The sequence below is a fragment of the Lissotriton helveticus genome, chromosome 6, assembly GCF_964261635.1.
Source record: "Lissotriton helveticus chromosome 6, aLisHel1.1, whole genome shotgun sequence".
Classification (NCBI taxonomy): domain Eukaryota; kingdom Metazoa; phylum Chordata; class Amphibia; order Caudata; family Salamandridae; genus Lissotriton; species Lissotriton helveticus.
This window is the reverse complement of record NC_136067.1, coordinates 1,522,662,326-1,522,685,541: the sequence shown is the minus strand read 5'-3', so window position 1 is coordinate 1,522,685,541 and position 23,216 is coordinate 1,522,662,326.

The following is a 23,216-nucleotide window of genomic DNA, read 5'->3' as shown; positions in this document are numbered from 1 at the left end:
GTGCTAATGCAGTGACCCAGGCCTTAACACATGCACTGCTACAAACCCCAGAACACTATGCATGAAGTCCTCTAACCACCTACACACTTGTCTTTCACACCTTCAGTTCCCCAGGCAGTATCCATACACTCCAGCAAACACCCTGTCACTCCCCATGCACTCCTTTGGTAAGCCATCCAGTACCATATACTAATCCAAACACTACTCCAAAACCCAAACACTTGTAAATTCACCCAGGCACTCTGCTTGAAGTACTCTATTCATTCAGTCACTACCCAACTATTCACGAAATGACCCAGGCCTTAGCACATGCACTGCTGCAAACTCTTGTCCACTATTCATGCAGTCCTTTAACCACCTACACGCATGTCTTTCACACCTTTAATTACCCAGGCAGTACCTATACACTCCAGCAATCACCCTGTCACTCCACATGCACTCCTCCAGTCAAACACATATAAATTCACCCAGACACTCTCCTTGCAGTACTCTAATCATTCTTTTAGTACCCAAGTACTCATGAAGTGACTCAGGCCTTAACACATGGACCGCTACAAACCCCTCTGCAATATGCATGCCGTCCTCTAACCACCTACATACTTTTCTTTCACATCTTCAATTACCAAGGCGGTACCTATACACTCCGGCAAATGCCCTTTCACTCCCCATGCACTCCTCCAGTCAGCCATCCAGCACCATGTACTAATCCAAACACTGTGCCAAAACCCAAACACTCATAAATTCAACAAGGCGCTCTCCTTTCAGTACTCAAATCATTCCTTCAGCACCGAAGAACTCATGCAGTGACCCAGGCCTTAACACGTGCACTGCTACGAACCCCTGTCCACTATGCATGCAGTCCTTTAACTACCTACACACTTGTCTTTCACACATTCAATTACCTAGGCAGTACCTATACACTCCAGGATTCACCCTGTCACTCCCCTTGCACTCTTCCAGTGACCCATTCAGCACTATGTACTAATCCATTCACTGTGCCAAAACCCAAACAGTTATAAATTCACTCAGGCACTCTCCTTGCAGTACTCTAATCATTCAGTCACTACCCAAGTACTCATGCTGAGACCCAGGCCTTAACACATGCACTGCTACAAACCCCTGTCCATTATGCATGCAGTCCTCTAATTACCTACACACTTGTCTTTCACACCTTCAATTCACCAGTCAGTATCCATACACTCCATGAAATACCCTGTCATTCCCCATGCACTCCTCCAGTCATCCATCCAGCACCATGTACTAATCCAACCACTGTGCCAAAACCCAAATACTTATAAACTCACCCAGGCACTCTCCTTGCAGTACTCTAATCATTTAATCAGTACCCAAGTACTCAGGCAGTGACCCAGGCCTTAAGACATGCACTGCTACAAACCCCCATCCATTATGCATGCAGTCCTCTAACCACCTATACACTTGTCTTTCACACCTTCAATTCCCCCGTCAGTATTCATACACTCCAGCAAACACCCTGTCACTTCCCTTGCACTCCTCCAGTAACCCATTCAGCACCAAGTACTAATCCATTCACTGCACCAAAACCCAACCACTTATAAATTCACCCAGGCACTCTCCTCGCAGTACTCTAATCATTCAGTCACTACCCAAGTACTCGTGCAGTGATCCATGCCTTAAGACATGCACTGCTACACACGCTTGTGCACTATTCACACAGTTCTCTAACCACCTACACACTTGTCTTTCACACCTTCAATTACCCAGGCAGTACCTATACAGTCCGGCAAACACCCTGTCACTCCCCATGCACTCCTCCAGTCAGCCATCCAGCACCAGGTACTAATTCAAATACTGCACAAAAACCAAAACACATATAAATTCACCCAGACACTCTCCTTGCAGTACTCTAATAATTGATTCAGTACCCAAGTACTCTTACAATTACCCTGGTCTTAGCACATAGACTGCTACAAACCCCTATCTACTATGCATTCAGTCCTTTAACAACCTAGACACTTGTCTTTCACACTTTCAATTACCAGGCAGTATCTATACACTCCAGCAAATACCCTGTCTCTCCCCATGTATTCCTCCAGTCAGCCATCCAGCAACATGTACTAATCCAGACACTGCACCAAAACCCAAACACTTATAAATTCACACAGGCACTCTCCTTGAAGTACTCTAATCATTCAGTCACTACCCAAGTACTCACGCAATGACCCAGGCCTTAACACATGCACTGCTGCAAACCCCTGTCCACTACGCATGCAGTCCTCTAACCACCTACACACTTGTCTTTCACACCTTCAATTCTCCAGTCGGCATCCATTCACTACAGCAAAGATCCTGTCACTCCCCATGCACTTCTCCAGTCAGTCATCCAGCACCATGTACTAATCCAACTGCTGCGCCGAAACCCAAATACTTATAAGCTCACCCAGGCACTCTCCTTGCAGTACTCTAATCCTTCAGTCAGTACCCAAGTACTCAGGCAGTGACCCAGGCCTTAAGACATGCACTGCTTAAAAAAACCGTCTATTATGTATGCAGTCCTCTAACCACCTAAACACTTGTCTTTGACACCTTCAATTCCCCAGTCAGTATCCATACACTCCAGCAAACACCCTGTCACCTCCCTTGCACTCCTCCGGTAACCCATTCAGAACCATGTACTAATCCATTCACTGCACCAAAACCCAACCAACTTATAAATTCACCCAGGCACTCTCCTTGCAGTACTCTAATCATTCGGTCACTACTCAAGTACTCAGGCAATGACCCAGGCCTTAGCTCATGCACTTCTGCAAACCCCTCTCCACTATGCATGCAGTACTCTAACAACCTGCACACTTGTCTTTCACACCTTTAATTAACCAGGCAGTACCTATACACTCCAGCAATCACCCTGTCACTCCCCATGCATTCCTCCAATCAGACTTCCGGCACCATGTACTAATCCATTCACTGTGTCAATCCCCAAACACTAATAAATTCACCCAGGCACTCTACTTGCAGTACTCTAATCATTGAGTCAGTACCCAAGTACTCATACAATGGCCCAGGTCTTAAGATGTAGACTGCTACAAACCACTATCTTCTACGCATGCAGTCCTCTAACCACCTACATACTTGTCTTTCACACCTTCAATTCCCAGGCAGTATCTATACACTCCAGCAAACACCCTGTCACTCCCCTTGCACTTCTCCAGTCAGTCATCCAGCTGCATGGATTAATCCAAACACTGTGCCAAAACCCAACCACATATACATTCATCCAGGCACTCTCCTTGCAGTACTCTTATCATTCAGTCAGTACCCAAGAACTCATGCAGTGACCCAGGCCTTAACACATGCACTTCTACAAACCCATGTCCACTACGCATGCAGTCCTCTAACCACCTACAACCTTGTCTTTCACACCTTCAATTACCCAGGCAGTACCTATAAACTACAGAAAACACCCTAACACTCCCTGTGCACTCCTCCAGTCAGCTATCCAGCACCATGTACTAATCCAAACACTGCATCAAACCCCAACCACTTATACATTCACCCAGGCACTCTCCTTGCAGTACTCTAATCATTCAGTCACTACCCAAGTACTCACGCAATGACCCAGGCCTTAACCCATGCACTGCTGCAAACCCCTGTCCACTTCGCATGCAGTCCTCTAACCACCTATACACTTGTCGTCTTTCACAACTTCAATTACCCAGTCAGTACCTATACACTCCAGCATACACCCTGTCACTCCCCTTTCACTCCTACAGTCAGCCATCCAGCACCATGTACTAATCCAAACACTGCGCCAATACCCAACCACTTATAAATTCATTCAGGCACCCTCCTTCCAGTACTCTAATCATTCAGTCAGTACCCAACTACTCATGCAGTGCCCCAGACCTTAACACATGCACTGCTACAAACTCTTGTCCACTACACATGCAGTTCTCTAACCACCTACACACTTGTCTTTCACAACTTCAATTACCCAGGCTGTACCTATACACTCCAGCAATATCCCTGTCACTCCCCATGCCTTCATCCAGTCAGCAATCCTGCAGCATGTACTAATCCAAACACTGCGCCAAACCCAAACACTCATACATTCTCCCGGGTACTCTCCTTGCAGTACTCTAATTGTTGAGTTAGTACCCAAGTACTCATACAATTACCCAGGTCTTAGTACATAGCCTGCTACAAACCCCTATCTACTATGCATGCAGTCCTCTAACAACCTAGACACTTGTCTTTCACACTTTCAATTCCCAGGCAGTATCTATACACTCCAGCAAACACCGTGTTACTCCCCATGCACTCCTATAGTTAGCCATCCAGCACATATACTAATCCAAACACTGCGCCAAAACCCAAACACTCATAGATTCACTCTGGCACTCTCCTTGTAGTACTCTAATCATTCAGTCAGTACCCAAGTAGTTATGCAGTGACCCAGGCCTTAACACATGCACTACTACAAACCCCTGTCCACTATGCATGCAGTCCTATAACCACCTACATTCTCGTATTTCACACCTTCAATTCTCCAGGCAGTATCCATACACTCCAGCAATCACCCTGTCACTCCCCTTGCACTCCTACAGTGACCCATTCAGCACCATGTACTAATCTATTCACTGTGCCAAAACCTAACCACTTATAAGTTCACACAGGCACTCTCCTTGCAGTACTCTAATCATTCAGTCAGTACCCAAGTACTCATGCAGTGACCCAGGCCTCAACACATGCACTGCTAAAAACCCCTATCCACTATGCATGCAGTCCTCTAACCACCTACACACTTGTTTTTCACACCTTCAATTACCCAGGCAGTACCTATAAACTCAAGCAATCACCCTGTCACTCCCAATGCATTCCTCCAGTCAGCCATCCAGCACCATGTACTAATCCAAACACTGCACAAAAACCCCAAAACGTATAAATTCACCCAGGCACTCCCCATGCACTCCTCCAGTCATCCATCCAGCACCAGTTACTAATTCAAACACTGCAAGAAAACCCAAACACATATAAATTCACCCAGGCACTCTCCTTGCAGTACTCTAAACATTCAGTCAGTACCCAAATACTCATGCAGTGACCCGCTTGCTCTTTTCTGCTCTTCTCTTGCCTCTTTCTGCACCCCTGCTGCTTCATTCTGCACTTTCCATGCTTCTTTCTGCACATCTCTTGCTTCTTTCTGCACCACTGTTGTCTCTTTATGTACCTCTTCTGCCTCATTCTGCACTTTTCTGCATCTCTCTTCCTCTTTCTGCATGTCTGTTGACTCTTTCTGCACCTCACTTGCTTCTATGTGTACCCCTGTTAACTGTGTCAGTACTCGTCTTCCCTCTTTCTGCACCTTTCATGCCTGGTTTTGCATCTCACTTGCCTCTTTCTGCACTTTTCTTGTTTCTTTCTATACCTCTGTTGCTTGTTTCAGCAATTCTCTTGCCTCCTTCTGCACCTCTCAGTTATTGGTAATTTTTATCCTCTTACCCTATTATGTACTAGGGCAATACAGGCAAAGTCATGCCAATCACAGGGGAACCCCCAACCCATTGTTTACCTTAGTGTATGTAGGTGATTCACTGTATTCTGAGTGTCTTTCAGCATAGCACTGGCTCCGGACCTGGTTAGTCAGTTAGTTATCACCAGTAGCCATCTGCAAAATGTTGCGGACACTGAATAACTTTGCAACAAGGCGTCTTTCGGCTTCTCTGTTGGTTCTTTGTGCACATCTCTTGCTTCTTTCTGTACCTTTTTTTCATCTTTCTGGATTTCTGTTTCCTCTTTCTGCATTTCGCTTGCTTCTTTCTGTGCCTTTCTTCCTTGTTTTGCACATGTCCTACCTTTGTAGTTTGAAATTAGCATTTAAAAAACCTTTGAAATTCTCTGAAAAAACCTCAGGTTTCAGGGACGTTATTGTTAGAAATTAGCATTTAAAAAACCTTTGAAATTCATTGAAAAAAACATAGGTTTCAAGGACGTTATTGTTAGAAAATAGCATTTACAGAACCTTGGAAATTCACTGAAAAAACCACAGGTTTCAGGGATGTTTGAGTTAGTTGGACATTTTACTCGTACAAAACCAGAGAAATTTGGCCGTTATGGTTAGTTCAGGTAACTAAAACTCGCGCCCCCGCAATGTACTGCTGATGACGTCACATATTACATCATTCATGATATGGTCAGTGACATCACTGATGACATCACTGATGATGTCTCAAATGATATCACTGATGACATCACTGATGACATCATTAACGTGATACTCTGATGCACCTCCTCATACCCTAATATAACCTTTTATACACCCACTCTAAAATACAGACTACCATTTTCGAAACAGTGGACACACCAATACCAGGTATTGCATACCCACTCAAGAATTCCATGATCTACACACACATACACTCATTCATCCATACAGTCACTCTTACATGCAGCCATCCATCAATACAGCACTATTATATGCACTTACATATCTATACAGACACTCACACACCGCCACTCATCCATAGAGTTACTCACACACCTAGTCAGTCATGCAAAGAATCAATCACACTCCCATTTACTCACCTATACAGTTACACACACACCACCTCACTTATTCAAACATATACTAACACATACTTACACTCTTATACAATAACTAATACAAGCACGCACTCATCCATACAGCCACTCTCACAATCAATCACTCTCACATATAGTCATTTATATACAGCCACATATACTGCCTTTCAAATATGCAGGTACTCACACATGTACCACTGAGGCATCCATTCACTCACCAACACACCCAAACACACACTCACTCACCCATACAGCCTTTTGCAGATGCACTCTTGAACCCATACACCCAGTGAACCACCCACTCACACATCTATGCACAGTCACACCTCCCACCCACCCACACAGACACTGAGGCACCCATACAGATATTCAGACAACCAATCAATAACCCATATAAACCCTAATTTAGCTACTCACCAACCCATGCAACCGTTTACACGCCAACTGATAAACAAAACTGTCTGAACGTCTGTATCAGTCACTAACCCATACATTCAGTAAGACACATTTAATCACTCACTTATAAGTCAGTTACGCACCTACTAAATCAGCCATTCAGACACCCGCTCATTCTGCAATACACCTTGGCAAATATATATATATATATATATATTCACTGAAAAAACCATAGGTTATAGACCATATATAGTTAGGAATTAGCATTTACAAAACCTTGAAAATTCACTGAAAAAACCATAGGTTATAGACCATATATAGTTAGGAATTAGCATTTAAAAAACCTTATTTTACTCACACAAAACCATTGAAATTCCATATATAGTTAGTTGCACTAACTATATATCGCGCACCTGCAATCCACTGCTGATGATGTCACATATTACATCATTCATGACATGGTCAGTGACATCACTGATGACATCACTGATGACATCTCAAATGACATCACTGATGACATCACTGATGACATCTCATTTGACATCAATGACCACATCACTGATGATATCATTCATGTGACAATACAATGCATCTCCTCACATTTTAATATAACCTCTGTTTCACCCAGTGTTAAATACAGAATATAATTTTTGAAACCATTGACACACCAATACTAGTTACTACATACGCACTCACTGATTCCTACGTCTACACACACCTTCACTCATTCACCCATACTATCATTCATACATACAATCACTCATCTTTACAACACTATCATATGCACTCATACACCTATACAGACACTCACAGTCTGCCACTCATCCATGGAGTTACTCACACACCTAGTCAGTCCTGTAAAGAATCAATGACACTTCCATTTTCTTGTCTATACAGTTAAACATAGAGCACCTTACATTTTCAAACATATACTAACACATACTTACCTTGTTATACAATCATTGATACAAGTACACATTGATCTGCACAGAGTCACACACCTCCCAGCCAGCCACACACACACTCAGTCTCCCATACAAATACTTGGACAATCAATCAGTAACCCATATAGTTAATCATATAGCTACTGATCAAAACATGCAGCAGTTTACAGAACAACAGACATAATGATGCACAAATTAAGACACTTTAGTCACTAACCCATGCACTCAGTGAGACACATTTAATCACTCACTCATGCATTCAGTCATGCACCTACTAAATCCTTTGTCCAGACACTTATACTTCCACTCATTCTTCAATATGTAAGACACATTTTAACTTTACAGAAACATACAGTCACTGGATGTTGTCATCAGTGATGTCATCAGTGATGTCATTTGAGATGTCATCAGTGATGTCATCAGTGATGTCACTGACCATGTCATGAATGATGTAATATGTGACATCATCAGCAGTGGATTGCAGGTGCGCGATATATAGTTAGTGCAACTAACTATATATGGAATTTCAATGGTTTTGTGTGAGTAAAATAAGGTTTTTTAAATGCTAATTCCTAACTATATATGGTCTATAACCTATGGTTTTTTCAGTGAATTTTCAAGGTTTTGTAAATGCTAATTCCTAACTATATATGGTCTATAACCTATGGTTTTTTCAGTGAATTTCAATGTTTTTTTAATAGCAAATATCATAAGCTGTCGAATGTCAAGTACGTGGTAAGTGAAAACATTTTCGTGTTTATGCACACTGATCTGCTTTGAATGGTGCCCCCCCCCCTCATTTCTATTAGGAGTACTCTCTCTTTGCAGATAGTGAAAGGTAGTTAACGCAGGTCTTTGCCCCCATTGTAATCCGTCGTGCCTGCTTCTCTCTCCATTTGATTCATTGTTATCCAAGTATTTACTGTTTTAGAATTAGTTCTCTTTGGTTCATTCTCTATTTACAAACAAACACAGAGTCGCAATACTCTGTTTAGTCTTTGCAGATAACGAAAAATCGTGTAAAAAAAAAGAAAAAGAATCGAGCAAAATCAGTAGGCCACTAATGGGATCTCTTTTTGACCTCGCAAAAATAGAAACATTAGGAACAACCCCTCATGACAAATACAAAACTAGTGAGATGAACTGAACTCCACACAATGATGGCTGCAAAACAGCTCGGCTCCGCCACCCACCCCGCCCAAAATAACGATAAAGAACGGCTGCCATGATTGGTTGCGGAATGACCACGACGGAGCTACGAAATGGTGCTGCTCTCATGCTAACCCCAGCTTCAGTCTGAAACATCCAGAAACACTGTAGACTACCAATTCGATCAGTTCCGGTAGCGCCCCAATGTAACCCGGTAGAGAAGAACTAGCCCTCCCCTCTTTGACTGATGGTTCTTGTTGCCTGTCCCTTCTGTTGTCATTTAACAGAACTATTTAGCCTGCTGAAAGGGGTTGTGTTCCGACCGCTGGTTGGTGGAGACATTTTGACTATATTCTGTACCTGCGTTGTCGCGTAATGCGTCATATGACGCGCCGCGTTAGCGCATCCGGAAGTCATCCGGGGCGCGCAGCGCGTAACGTAAGCATAACAAGTCATGTGACTTGTTAATAAAACTTTTCATTGGTTCATTTTACTTTTCTTATTGTAATGATGAAAGGCTTGATCATATGACCTAAAAATTACGCTTTTCATTACTTCCGAACATTATTTTTTCTTAAATATATGTTATAATGTTCCAGGCTAATGTACTTTCCCGGAAATTTTACAACTGTCCTGCAAGTAAAATATATTCTTTTTTCGAGAAAAAGAGCGTTTCTTCGTCCCATGACGGAGCCGTTGAGCAAAAGAGGGTCGACCTGCTGTCTTAGTCGCCGATACGCCTGAATATGAGATTCTTATCGATCACTTTATGTTGCAGGAATAGAAAACACAACAGCCCTTGACCATTTATCTTTACTGCGTTCCTTCGTATTATACCTTTTACCCTTCATGTAATTGGTCTGCTTTATTTCACTTGCCTTTTAATGATTCTAAAACAGTGACTATTATTAAAAACTTTACCAATGTATATACTACTACCATGTTTTCTTTTAAAAACCTTTATTGTGAAAATTTCATTATACAAATACGAGCCTATAACCACGTGGGCCGGCCACGGAGCAAACTGTAATCGTATATGATGAATAGACATTTACACTGTAGAGGAACGTAACGGGCGGGCCATTAGGTTGCAAGAACTAAGGTGTCTAACAGTTACGGAATCGGTGGACGTACATTTTATAATTAAAATACGACAGGGCCAGTTACAATAAAATTATCTAGATATACATTTGCGGGCAAGTACCATGGGTGACGTTAATTCGAACTTTCAACAGTACAGTAATCAATAACACATCAGAACTTAATATCAATAGGGATGTCGAAATATTCAATCAATTCTCGTCCCCGCCCGCCATGTGCTTCAAAACTGCATACGTATCTCGTGATTTCAAGGTTCTGCAACCAGTACACAACAAGGAGTTACGAGTCCCATTTATTCTGGCGCCATTTTGGGCGAGGACGGGCAGGTCCAGGATATAGTCAAAATGTCTCTACCAACCATCGACTATGATGATGTTCATATGCTGTATTTATTAGAGTAACACTCAGATGTCCACATGAAATAAATTTGCCACAATCTAAACATGTCATTTTAATCTTTCCAAAGTTCTTCTAAATATTTGGGACCGTTTCCCTTGCCTCTGAAGCTCTCAGTGCCACTTCTTTGATGAATGTACTAGCAGGTCAGGGGTTCTCCTCCAAATCTCTCTTTTATGCAGCACTATAATTAATTGTTGCCACCTCTCCATATGACGATGCATGGTATAGTTACCACAACTATATTTTTTTTCGGTTCCTCTAGAGAGTTCATCGTGGCAGATGAAGCGTGTAACGTACCGGGCATTTACCTTTTTTTGCATGTACAGGAAAGGAAAAAAAAATCGAGCGTCCGAGTTCTAAGGTGTCCCAGGGCCATTTTAGTGGACCAGGCCCAAATCCAAAGAACAGGCCGCCATTTTGAGAGTCCTGTTGCAGCCGCCTGTCGCTGTAGCATCAAGAGCAGCCGAAACTCAGCTGAATGGCAACTGAAACGGTAAAGGGGCGCCCCACTACAGCAGACGAGCCAGGCCCAAATCCAAAGAACTGCTATCTCACAGGCTAATGGGGCGACCCACGCCGAGTTTCAGCATTGTAGGATGACCACACAAGTACAGCAACTTGCTAGACATCACCTCGGTGCCATCCGGATCTCGGCGCCCCACTGCAGATGAAGTGCCTCTCAACTATGAAACCACCACGGTGACATCCGGATCTTGGCGCGTTGTGCTGCCTTCGGCCTATTCGCACATCGGTCCGCTACTGACGCCATCTCACAGGCTAATGGGGTGACCCACGCCGAGTTTCAGCATTGTAGGATGACCACAGCAACTTGCTAGACATCACCTCAGTGCCATCCGAATCTTGGCATCTCAACGCCTAGTGGTATCTTCCATACAAAAAATATTGTTACGCTGCCTTTGGCCCCATTCGCACACCAGTCCGCAACTTAGACATCACCTCGGTGCCATCCGGATCTTGGCATCTCAGCGCCTTGTGGTGTCAGTCAGAAAATATTGTTGTGCTGCCTTCGGCCTATTCGCAAATCCAAAGAACTGCTATCTCACAGGCTAATGGGGCGACCCACGCCGAGTTTCAGCATTGTAGGATGACCACACAAGTACAGCAACTTGCTAGACATCACCTCGGTGCCATCCGGATCTCGGCGCCCCACTGCAGATGAAGTGCCTCTCAACTATGAAACCACCACGGTGACATCCGGATCTTGGCGCGTTGTGCTGCCTTCGGCCTATTCGCACATCGGTCCGCTACTGACGCCATCTCACAGGCTAATGGGGTGACCCACGCCGAGTTTCAGCATTGTAGGATGACCACACCAACTTGCTAGACATCACCTCAGTGCCATCCGAATCTTGGCATCTCAACGCCTAGTGGTATCTTCCATACAAAAAATATTGTTACGCTGCCTTTGGCCCCATTCGCACACCAGTCCGCAACTTAGACATCACCTCGGTGCCATCCGGATCTTGGCATCTCAGCGCCTTGTGGTGTCAGTCAGAAAATATTGTTGTGCTGCCTTCGGCCTATTCGCACATCGGTCCGCTACTGACGCCATCTCACAGGCCAACGGGGCGCCCCACGCCGACTTTCAGCATTGTAGGATGGCCACACCAGTACCACAACTTGCAAGACACCACCTCGGTGCCATCCGGATCTTGGCATCTCAGCGCCTTGTGGTCTCTTCTACACCGGAAATATAGTAGAAAATATTGTTGCGCTGCCTTTAGCCCCATTCACACATCAGTCCGCTACTGACACCATCTCACAGGCCAACGGGGCGCCCCACGCCGACTTTCAACATTGTAGGATGGCCACAGAAGTGCGACAACTTACTAGACACCACCTCGGTGCCATCCGGATCTTGGCGCGTTGTGCTGCCTTCGGCCTATTCGCACATCGGTCCGCTACTGACGCAAACTCACAGGCCAACGGGGCGCCCCACGCCGACTTTCAGCATTGTAGGATGGCCACACCAGTGCGGCAACTTCCTACACACCACCTCGGTGCCATCCGGATCTTCGCGCGTAGTGAAGCTGCAGCAGCTGCAAATAAGCTTCAGACAGTGTTACAACCGCTGCTCAGAACTCTCAACTATGACACCACCTCGATGCCATCCGGATCTTGGCGCGTTGTGTTGCCTTCGGCCTATTCGCACATCGGTCCGCTACTGACACCGCCTCACGTGCCAACGTATTTTCTCCACATTTTATACCCTATGCCGCATAACAGGTCATGTGACTTCTTTATAAAACTTTTCATTGGTTCATTTTACTTTTGGTTTCCTAATGATGGAAGGCTTGATCATATGACCTAAAAACAACACTTTTCATTGGATGAAAACTTTTTTTTCCCCCCAAACGATGAAAGCCCCACCTTGTTTCTGGATGTTTCAGACTGAAGCTGGCGTCACCATGAGAGCACCACCATCTCGTAGCTCCGTCGTGGTCATTCCGCGAGCAATCATGGCAGCCGCTCCCCACCAGAAGCCTGCAGGAGTCGGGGCCCCCAAAACTTTTGATGAATTCTCAAGGCGGAGGGGACGCTTTCGAGAATGGGGTCCAAGACCTAGCAGACAAGCGTCCGATTTCCAAGGTGTCCCAGGGCCATTTCAGTGGACCAGGCCCAAAAAGGAAACAGCCTGCCGCCATTTTGAGAGTCCTGTGGCAGCCGCCTATCGCTGCACCGCAAGAGTGGGCGCAACTCAGCTGAATGGCGGATTTTGACACAGTGGACCAAAAGCGGACGGAATGGCAACTGAAACGGTAAAGGGGCGCCCCACTACAACAGATGACACTCCACCTGGAGAGGCCCGTTCACGCCGCCTCCCCCGGGGCGCCCCACGCCGTTATTCGGAGCAGCATTGTAGGATACCAAAACCAGTGCGGCAACTTACTGGACATCACCTTGGTGCCATCGTTCTGCTGCCTTGGAACTATTCGCACAACAGTTTGCTACTGATGACCCACCCCCCGCGACGCCCCACGCCGTTATTTGCTGGGTGGCAACTTACTAGACATCACTTTTGTGTCATCTAGATTTCGGCGCGTTCTGCTGCCTTGGAACTATTCGCACAACAGTTTGCTACTGATCACCCACCCCCCGCGACGCCCCACGCCGGAAATCTGGACGTTGTGCTGCGTTGGGACTATTCGCACAGCCGACCGCTACTTCGTTGTTTTTCTCTAAAAATGTTTATATGTTATTACTATTTTTGTTTTCTTGTATATATTTATAAATTATTAAAGTTTTATAATCTTACTACTTTGTCGGAGTGCTATATATTTTTAATGTGACACATAATTGTAAAAACTTTGATGTACAAAGAGTCATCCCTGGAATCTTCCGCTTCACGCTCGGTCCCCTCCCCAATCACAATACAGGATGGTTTTCAGATAATAGCAACGCTTCTGCTGTGACGGATCTCATCGAGTGTGGGCCTTGATCTACTATAACTCCTTTGAAGACGGGTGATTCTTTACAGCTGTGGCCATAAACTACATCTGCAGGGCTAGCTGATAGCCTAGGACCGGCCTGGACAATCGGACACAGAGGAAAAGGAGTGTCAGAGGGTGCGGTAGTGAATAGGGCGAAAGGGAGGTGTCGGGCGGGCACAGGGTGTGATTCTCAGGGAAGAACAGCGCAGATGGGGGGAGGTTTATTACCCATGCATAAAACAGAGAGCGGGGGTGACCACTGCCTGGGGGAGATGCTTGCGAGGGTGGGGAGCCATGGTAAGGATCGACAGCGTTCACAGAGTGGATCTGGTCAAGGCATCTAAAATGGCTGCCGTGCACGACAAAAGTGTGGCATTTGAAAAAAGACAAGATGGCGCACACAATGTTTTTCAACAATTCCTGATTTCCTTCGAATCGAACGTTAACAGACGTTGGGACATATTACCAAAGTTAAGCGATATTTATCCCTAACGATGCATTGCAAAGATTTTTTTACCGTCAGAAATTATCGCAGATAAACCTTGCTATTATCAAGGTTTATCGCAAATACGATAAAAAACGAGCGCAATGCATTAATGTCGCTGAAAACTCCGCGATATTCATGCATTACCGAGCTAATGCTCTTAGCCATGTTATCCACCTCCCATTGGATAACATGGCTAAGAACTGCTCAGGGCAGCTGTTACTTTTTGGAGATATTCGCGCTTATCTCGAATATTTCCAAAAGTTGATAATAGGAGATAGCGATGTTAGCGACTGTTTCCAGTCGCTAACATCTTGGCATGCCCACTTTGCATGTCATTAGTGATAAATATCACTCACATGCAAAGTGGGACCCAAGATGGTCGCTATCTCCTACTAGCCGTCGCTAACTGGTGTTAGCAACAGCTAGGTAATACAGATATAATTTTATCTCCGCGAAGCGGAGCGCTGTTACAGATATATATCTTGTTTTTGAACGTTAATTTCTCAAAATGCACTGAAGCACATATATTGAGACATAGCAAAGGCACATCGGGCTACCAGTCCCTAATATTTTACCAAGTTTCGTGCAAATCCATTCAGCCGTTCGATTATTATTATTATTATTTTTTTTTGCCCCGCGGGGCCCTTTTAAAACCTCCACATCAAACCTAGGGGGTCAGCGAGGATCTACTATGCCCCCTTATGGTCATCAGCCGTTCGATTATTATTATTATTTTTTTTTTTGCCCCGCGGGGCCCTTTTAAAACCTCCACATCAAACCTAGGGGGTCAGCGAGGATCTACTATGCCCCCTTATGGTCATTTGCCCCTTCGCTTTGGCCTCCTCTTGTCTCTCGATCCTACCGAGAGACAAGATGGCGGCCGCTACGTACTGTTTGGAATGTTTACAGACACCGGAGAGCCAATCAGCTTCGCTTCGCAAAGCTCCGTAACGCGAAAAGTACGCGAAGCGGTGCGCTGTTACAGATATATATCTTTTTTTGAACGTTAATTTCTCAAAATCCACTGAAGCACATATATTGAGACCTAGCAAAGGCACATCGGGCTACCAGTCCCTACAATTTTGCCAAGTTTCGTGCAAATCCATTCAGCCGTTCGATTATTATTATTATTATTTTTTTTTGCCCCGCGGGGCCCTTTTAAAACCTCCACATCAAACCTAGGGGGTCAGCGAGGATCTACTATGCCCCCTTATAGTTATTTCCCCCTTTGTTTTGACCTCCTCTTGTCTCTCGATCCTACCGAGAGACAAGATGGCGGCCGCTACGGACTGTTTGGAATGTTGACAGACGCCGGAGAACCAATCAGCTTCGCTTCACAAAGCTCCGTTGCGCGAAAAGTACGCGTCCTGGGCCGCTGCCCAGTCCGCTGTTACAGATATATATCTTTTTTTAAACGTTAATTTCTCAAAATCCACTGGAGCACATATATTGAGACCTACAAAAGGCACATCGGGCTACCAGTCCCTACAATTTTGCCAAGTTTCGTGCAAATCCATTCAGCCGTTCGGGCTAAAAGTGAGGCCAACCGCCCTATGGAAAACTCAATGTTAAAAACACGTTTTGGGACCCCCCTTTTTTCTCGGCCCCCACTGGACGAACCCCCCCCCAAATTTTCAAGGGCTGCTCAGAAACAAAATGTGCCATTTTCCTGAAAATTTCAGCCGATTCCGTCCACAAACGCCAAAGTTATTAGACATAGAATTTTCAAAAAACCCATAGAGAAAAAATCCTAACTATATATACCTACTGGCGACCGCCAGTAGGTAATATATATATATATATATATATAAGGCCAAAGCGAAGGGGCAAATGACCATAAGGGGGAATAGTAGATCCTCGCTGACCCCCTAGGTTTGATGTGGAGGTTTTAAAAGGGCCCCGCGGGGCAAAAAAAAAAAAATAATAATAATAATCGAACGGCTGAATGGATTTGCACGAAACTTGGCAAAATTGTAGGGACTGGTAGCCCGATGTGCCTTTGCTAGGTCTCAATATATGTGCTTCAGTGGATTTTGAGAAATTAACGTTCAAAAAAAGATATATATCTGTAACAGCGCACCGCTTCGCGTACTTTTCGCGTTACGGAGCTTTGCGAAGCGAAGCTGATTGGCTCTCCGGTGTCTGTAAACATTCCAAACAGTACGTAGCGGCCGCCATCTTGTCTCTCGGTAGGATCGAGAGACAAGAGGAGGCCAAAGCGAAGGGGCAAATGACCATAAGGGGGCATAGTAGATCCTCGCTGACCCCCTAGGTTTGATGTGGAGGTTTTAAAAGGGCCCCGCGGGGCAAAAAAAAAAAATAATAATAATAATCGAACGGCTGAATGGATTTGCACGAAACTTGGTAAAATATTAGGGACTGGTAGCCCGATGTGCCTTTGCTATGTCTCAATATATGTGCTTCAGTGCATTTTGAGAAATTAACGTTCAAAAACAAGATATATATCTGTAACAGCGCTCCGCTTCGCGGAGATAAAATTATATCTGTATTACCTAGCTGTTGCTAACACCAGTTAGCGACGGCTAGTAGGAGATAGCGACCATCTTGGGTCCCACTTTGCATGTGAGTGATATTTATCACTAATGACATGCAAAGTGGGCATGCCAAGATGTTAGCGACTGGAAACAGTCGCTAACATCGCTATCTCCTAGGGACTGGTAGCCCGATGTGCCTTTGCTATGTCTCAATATATGTGCTTCAGTGCATTTTGAGAAATTAACGTTCAAAAACAAGATATATATCTGTAACAGCGCTCCGCTTCGCGGAGATAAAATTATATCTGTATTACCTAGCTGTTGCTAACACCAGTTAGCGACGGCTAGTAGGAGATAGCGACCATCTTGGGTCCCACTTTGCATGTGAGTGATATTTATCACTAATGACATGCAAAGTGGGCATGCCAAGATGTTAGCGACTGGAAACAGTCGCTAACATCGCTATCTCCTATTATCAACTTTTGGAAATATTTGAGATAAGCGCGAATATCTCCAAAAAGTAACAGCTGCCCTGAGCAGTTCTTAGCCATGTTATCCAATGGGAGGTGGATAACATGGCTAAGAGCATTAGCTCGGTAATGCATGAATATCGCGGAGTTTTCAGCGATATTAATGCATTGCGCTCGTTTTTTATCGTATTTGCGATAAACCTTGATAATAGCAAGGTTTATCTGCGATAATTTCTGACGGTAAAAAAATCTTTGCAATGCATCGTTAGGGATAAATATCGCTTAACTTTGGTAATATGCCCCAACGTCTGTTAACGTTCGATTCGAAGGAAATCAGGAATTGTTGAAAAACATTGTGTGCGCCATCTTGTCTTTTTTCAAATGCCACACTTTTGTCGTGCACGGCAGCCATTTTAGATGCCTTGACCAGACCCACTCTGTGCACGCTGTCGATCCTTAGCATGGCTCCCCACCCTCGCAAGCATCTCACCCAGGCAGTGGTCACCCCCGCTCTCTGTCTTATGCATGGGTAATAAACCTCCCCCCATCTGCGCTGCTCTTCCCTGAGAATCACACCCTGTGCCCGCCCGACACCTCCCTTTCGCCCTATTCACTACCGCACCCTCTGACACTCCTTTTCCTCTGTGTCCGATTGTCCAGGCCGGTCCTAGGCTATCAGCTAGCCCTGCAGATGTAGTTTATGGCCACAGCTGTAAAGAATCACCCCTCTTCAAAGGAGTTATAGTAGATCAAGGCCCACACTCGATGAGATCCGTCACAGCAGAAGCGTTGCTATTATCTGAAAACCATCCTGTATTGTGATTGGGGAGGGGACCGAGCGTGAAGCGGAAGATTCCAGGGATGACTCTTTGTACATCAAAGTTTTTACAATTATGTGTCACATTAAAAATATATAGCACTCCGACAAAGTAGTAAGATTATAAAACTTTAATAATTTATAAATATATACAAGAAAACAAAAATAGTAATAACATATAAACATTTTTAGGGAAAAACAACGAAGTAGCGGTCGGCTGTGCGAATAGTCCCAACGCAGCACAACGTCCAGATTTCCGGCGTGGGGCGTCGCGGGGGGTGGGTCATCAGTAGCAAACTGTTGTGCGAATAGTTCCAAGGCAGCAGAACGCGCCGAAATCTAGATGACACGAAAGTGATGTCTAGTAAGTTGCCACCCAGCAAATAACGGCGTGGGGCGTCGCGGGGGGTGGGTCATCAGTAGCAAACTGTTGTGCGAATAGTTCCAAGGCAGCAGAACGATGGCACCAAGGTGATGTCCAGTAAGTTGCCGCACTGGTTTTGGTATCCTACAATGCTGCTCCGAATAACGGCGTGGGGCGCCCCGGGGGAGGCGGCGTGAACGGGCCTCTCCAGGTGGAGTCTCATCTGTTTTAGTGGGGCGCCCCTTTACCGTTTCAGTTGCCATTCCGTCCGCTTTTGGTCCACTGTGTCAAAATCCGCCATTCAGCTGCGTTGCGCCCACTCTTGCGGTGCAGCGATAGGCGGCTGCCACAGGACTCTCAAAATGGCGGCAGGCTCTTTCCTTTTTGGGCGTGGTCCACTGAAATGGCCCTGGGACACCTTGGAAATCGGACGCTTGTCTGCTAGGTCTTGGACCCCATTCTCGAAAGCGTCCCCTCCGCCTTGAGAATTCATCAAAAGTTTTGGGGGCCCCGACTCCTGCAGGCTTCTGGTGGGGAGCGGCTGCCATGATTGCTCGCGGAATGACCACGACGGAGCTACGAGATGGTGGTGCTCTCATGCTGACGCCAGTTTAGTCTGAAACATCCAGAAACAAGGTGGGGCTTTCATCGTTTGGGGGAAAAAAAAAGTTTTCATCCAATGAAAAGTGTTGTTTTTAGGTCATATGATCAAGCCTTCCATCATTCGGAAACCAAAAGTAAAATGAACCAATGAAAAGTTTTATAAACAAGTCACATGACCTGTTATGCGGCATAGGGTATAAAATGCGGAGAAAATACGTTGGCACGTGAGGCGGCGTCAGTAGCGGACCGATGTGCGAATAGGCCGAAGGCAATACAACGCGCCAAGATCCGGATGGCACCGAGGTGGTGTCCAGCAAGTTGCAGCACTGGTGTGGCCATCCTACAATGCTGAAAGTCGGCGTGGGGCGCCCCGTTGGCCTGTGAGTTTGCGTCAGTAGCGGACCGATGTGCGAATAGGCCGAAGGCAGCACAACGCGCTAAGATCCGGATGGCACCGAGGTGGTGTCTAGTAAGTTGTCGCACTTCTGTGGCCATCCTACAATGTTGAAAGTCGGCGTGGGGCGCCCCGTTGGCCTGTGAGATGGCGTCAGTAGCGGACCGATGTGCGAATGGGGCCAAAGGCAGCGCAACAATATTTTCTGACTGACACCACAAGGCGCTGAGATGCCAAGATCCGGATGGCACCGAGGTGATGTCTAAGTTGCGGACTGATGTGCGAATGGGGCCAAAGGCAGCGTAACAATATTTTTTGTATGGAAGATACCACTAGGCGTTGAGATGCCAAGATTCGGATGGCACTGAGGTGATGTCTAGCAAGTTGGTGTGGTCATCCTACAATGCTGAAACTCGGCGTGGGTCGCCCCATTAGCCTGTGAGATGGCGTCAGTAGCGGACCGATGTGCGAATAGGCCGAAGGCAGCACAACGCGCCAAGATCCGGATGTCACCGTGGTGGTTTCATAGTTGAGAGGCACTTCATCTGCAGTGGGGCGCCGAGATCCGGATGGCACCGAGGTGATGTCTAGCAAGTTGCTGTACTGGTGTGGTCATCCTACAATGCTGAAACTCGGCGTGGGTCGCCCCATTAGCCTGTGAGATGGCGTCAGTAGCGGACCGATGTGCGAATAGGCCGAAGGCAGCACAACGCGCCAAGATCCGGATGTCACCGTGGTGGTTTCATAGTTGAGAGGCACTTCATCTGCAGTGGGGCGCCGAGATCCGGATGGCACCGAGGTGATGTCTAGCAAGTTGCTGTACTGGTGTGGTTATTCTACAATGCTGAAACTCGGCGTGGGGCGCCCCATTAGCCTGTGAGATGGCGTCAGTAGCGGACCGATGTGCGAATGGGGCCAAAGGCAGCGCAACAATATTTTCTGAAGAGAAGACACCAAAAGGTGCTGACATTCCAAGATCCGGATGGCACCGAGGTGGTGTCTAGCAAGCTATGCAGTTGAGTTGTGTGCGCACTTGCGGCGAATAGGTCGAAGGCAGCATAACAATGTTTTCTGAATAGGAGACACCACAAGGCGTTGAGATTCGGTTACCACCGAGGTGATGTCTAGCAAGTTGCCGCACTGGTGTGGCCATCCTACAATACTGCTCCGAATAACGGCGTGGGGTGCCCGAAGGGGGGGGGAGCCGGCGTGAATGGGCCTTCCTAGGTGGAGGCTCGTCTGCTGTAGTGGGGCGCCCCTTTACCGTTTCAGTTGCCATTCAGCTGAGTTTCGGCTGCTCTTGATGCTACAGCGACAGGCGGCTGCAAGAGGACTCTCAAAATGGCGGCCTGTTCTTTGGATTTGGGCCTGGTCCACTAAAATGGCCCTGGGACACCTTAGAACTCGGACGCTCGATTTTCTTTTCCTTTCCTGTACATGCAAAAAAAGGTAAATGCCCGGTACGTTACACGCTTCATCTGCCACGATGAACTCTCCAGAGGAACCGAAAAAAAATATAGTTGTGGTAACTATACCATGCATCGTCATATGGAGAGGTGGCACCAATTAATTATAGTGCTGCATAAAAGAGAGATTTGGAGGAGAACCCCTGACCTGCTAGTACATTCATCAAAGAAGTGGCACTGAGAGCTTCAGAGGCAAGGGAAACGGTCCCAAATATTTAGAAGAACTTTGGAAAGATTAAAATGACATGTTTAGATTGTGGCAAATTAATTTCATGTGGACAGATGAGTGTTACTCTAATAAATACAGCATATGAACATCATCATAGTCGATGGTTGGTAGAGACATTTTGACTATATCCTGGACCTGCCCGTCCTCGCCCAAAATGGCGCCGGAATAAATGGGACTCGTAACTCCTTGTTGTGTACTGGTTGCAGAACCTTGAAATCACGAGATACGTATGCAGTTTTGAAGCACATGGCGGGCGGGGACGAGAATTGATTGAATATTTCGACATCCCTATTGATATTAAGTTCTGATGTGTTATTGATTACTGTACTGTTGAAAGTTCGAATTAACGTCACCCATGGTACTTACCCGCAAATGTAAATGTACGTCCAACGATTCCGTAACTGTTAGACACCTTAGTTCTTGCAACCTAATGGCCCGCCCGTTACGTTCCTCTACAGTGTAAATGTCTATTCATCATATACGATTACAGTTTGCTCTGTGGCAGGCCCACGTGGTTATAGGCTCGTATTTGTATAATGAAATTTTCACAATAAAGGTTTTTAAAAGAAAACATGGTAGTAGTATATACATTGGTAAAGTTTTTAATAATAGTGACTGTTTTAGAATCATTAAAAGGCAAGTGAAATAAAGCAGACCAATTACATGAAGGGTAAAAGGTATAATACGAAGGAACGCAGTAAAGATAAATGGTCAAGGGCTGTTGTGTTTTCTATTCCTGCAACATAAAGTGATCGATAAGAATCTCATATTCAGGCGTATCGGCGACTAAGACAGCAGGTCGACCCTCTTTTGCTCAACGGCTCCGTCATGGGACGAAGAAACGCTCTTTTTCTCGAAAAAAGAATATATTTTACTTGCAGGACAGTTGTAAAATTTCCGGGAAAGTACATTAGCCTGGAACATTATAACATATATTTAAGAAAAAATAATGTTCGGAAGTAATGAAAAGCGTAATTTTTAGGTCATATGACCAAGCCTTTCATCATTACAATAAGAAAAGTAAAATGAACCAATGAAAAGTTTTATTAACAAGTCACATGACTTGTTATGCTTACGTTACGCGCTGCGCGCCCCGGATGACTTCCGGATGCGCTAACGCGGCGCGTCATATGACGCATTACGCGACAACGCAGGTACAGAATATAGTCAAAATGTCTCCACCAACCAGCGGTCGGAACACAACCCCTTTCAGCAGGCTAAATAGTTCTGTTAAATGACAACAGAAGGGACAGGCAACAAGAACCATCAGTCAAAGAGGGGAGAGCTAGTTCTTCTCTACCGGGTTACATTGGGGCGCTACCAGAACTGATCGAATTGGTAGTCTACAGTGTTTCTGGATGTTTCAGACTGAAGCTGGGGTTAGCATGAGAGCAGCACCATTTCGTAGCTCCGTCGTGGTCATTCCGCAACCAATCATGGCAGCCGTTCTTTATCGTTATTTTGGGCGGGGTGGGTGGCGGAGCCGAGCTGTTTTGCAGCCATCATTGTGTGGAGTTCAGTTCATCTCACTAGTTTTGTATTTGTCATGAGGGGTTGTTCCTAATGTTTCTATTTTAGCGAGGTCAAAAAGAGATCCCATTAGTGGCCTACTGATTTTGCTCGATTCCTTTTCTTTTTTTTTTACACGATTTTTCGTTATCTGCAAAGACTAAACAGAGTATTGCGACTCTGTGTTTGTTTGTAAATAGAGAATGAACCAAAGAGAACTAATTCTAAAACAGTAAATACTTGGATAACAATCAATCAAATGGAGAGAGAAGCAGGCACGAAGGATTACAATGGGGGCAAAGACCTGCGTTAACTACCTTTCACTATCTGCAAAGAGAGAGTACTCCTAATAGAAATGAGGGGGGGGGGGCACCATTCAA